Below are 1,970 nucleotides of genomic sequence, written 5' to 3'. Positions count from 1 at the left end.
TAGCGTTTTAGAAGAAGATTGGGCCCTTTATATAATCCCCAGGGCGAAATGTAGTTTTTCTCAGTCTTCTACATTTAAACTTTTTAAAACCGGGCCACAAGATAACACACACACACTACTGGAAAATCTTTTCACTGAGTAATTAAGGAATTCAAGCTTTTCCTGCAGATATGAAGTTGTTTTGCCGTGAGTCTGGACCAAAGCTCTTGATTGTGCCCATATAAGCCGAAATGGACCAGACTTGGGTCACTGATAAGGGTCTTTTCTTTCTGTGTCCGTACAAGCTGGCACTTCAATGCTGCAGAGAACCAAAGGCCAAATGTCTCAGACGGTTAGGTTGGTGGAGCCAAGTATTACTCCTGTCTGTCTAACCATAAAACACACACACACACACACACACACACACACACACACACACACACACACGCACACGCACACGCACACGCACACGCACACACACACGCACACACACGCACACGCACACATACACATAGACAAACACACACTCGCTGCTCCTTTGAATTCTTATCTTCCATCTACATATGGGGCACCAACTTGGCAACCGAACACTATTACCTTTGTAGAGTGGAATATTTGCAGGTTTTTTTTCTAAATGTGTTTAAACTTAAAGCCCCTCTGGTCACTTTTAAGCACAACATCAGTTTTGGAGGTGAGTGTTTTTGCTAAAAAAACTGCATTCTTCACTGCCTGTCGAAAAAAGATATCTGCATCAATATAGATCCACCATGTTCTAGCCCCCACATTGGGTATGTTTCCAAAAGCAGAGCCAAACACATATTGGTCTTATTAAACAAGAGCCAAAAACAAAAAGGCTATGAACAATCTAACGTTCACAAAAAGTGTCATGCCAAATTTGGGGTTTGCTTGTTGAAGAAAACCTCAAAGTCTTCAACAGTTGGATGAGACTTTATGCAGCTCACAGAAAACTGCTGGGTAGGAATTCTTCACGATATTATAAATAACACGAGAGGACCAAATAGAACAGAACCACGTCTTTCTAGAGAGGATCGGAGAGGAAAGAGATTCCTAAGGAAACAAATGAGACGATGATGAGAGTCTGGGTATTTAAACTCACAGGTAGCATTCACATATCACCATTTGGATCTGTTAATATATATATATATATATATACACTGTAAGTGATGCCTAATATTGTTTTTGAAGCGAGTCTCCTTTAACACGCCTTCAAGTTAATTAAAGCAGTTACAAGCTGCTGGTAAAAGCGGATGTCCACAGAGGTCAGAAGTCATGCGGCTTCGTGTAAACGGCACGTTGTTCGGCTAACCCCAAGCTGTGTTTAACCAGCTGTAGAAACTGCACTCTGACCAAAGTGTCAGAAGAATAATGGGCTGACTAAAAAAAGAAAAATGGTTTTGGCAGCTTGCCGCCACCGTGTCCAGACTTCAACGCATAACTTCTGGAGGGAATTAAGTAGCAAGGCGTCTTTTGTGAAAAAGGTGGCGAGAAGATGAATTGGTGATTTATCAAGTGAAGTTGAATGAGCAATAGAGTGCAAGAGAGAAAAGAACAGAATGGGGAAAGGTGATAATGTGAGAAGGTCAGAAGCAAAAGAGGAATGTTTAAAGATTCGTTCACACTTTATCAACTCAACAACTGGGGCCTTTTCACATGGCTATGGATCATCATGGCTGCTGTCAGAGGAGAGAAAACATTGAAAAAAGCTGAGTCAGAACAAACCAGAAAAGCTCTCACCGCAGCAAATGTGCTAAGGTGCGACTGAAGGATAAACATCTGCATCTGAACATCACCCTGTGACCTCTTCATCTTCATCCACATCAACTCCTCCAGCCATAGAGGAGTCCCTTAAGATCCCCTTTCCTTACTTTCCACAGATGAATGCCAAGGCTTTGCTGTCAGGTTTGGCATGTTTGTATTCATCAGGAGATACTTGTGTAGCTTATCCAAACTGTTCCTATAAAAGGAGGGTG

General features: G+C 42.0%; 1 long non-coding RNA gene across 1 annotated transcript in view; it reads right to left on the bottom strand.

The window, feature by feature from the left end:
* Nucleotides 1–1,003: 1,003 nt before the first annotated feature.
* LOC104964498 (uncharacterized) overlaps nt 1,004–1,970 on the bottom strand; it is a 15,876-nt gene continuing 14,909 nt past the window's right edge. The window contains exon 3 of the long non-coding RNA XR_800424.1: nt 1,004–1,014. This is a non-coding gene — a long non-coding RNA (uncharacterized lncRNA). The remainder of the gene's footprint in view (nt 1,015–1,970) is intronic.

This window comes from Notothenia coriiceps, unplaced genomic scaffold (assembly GCF_000735185.1).
Source record: "Notothenia coriiceps isolate Sejong01 unplaced genomic scaffold, NC01 NC01_scaffold00037244, whole genome shotgun sequence".
Classification (NCBI taxonomy): domain Eukaryota; kingdom Metazoa; phylum Chordata; class Actinopteri; order Perciformes; family Nototheniidae; genus Notothenia; species Notothenia coriiceps.
Note: the sequence above shows the minus strand (reverse complement) of the source record. Positions and strands in the feature narration are given on the sequence as shown.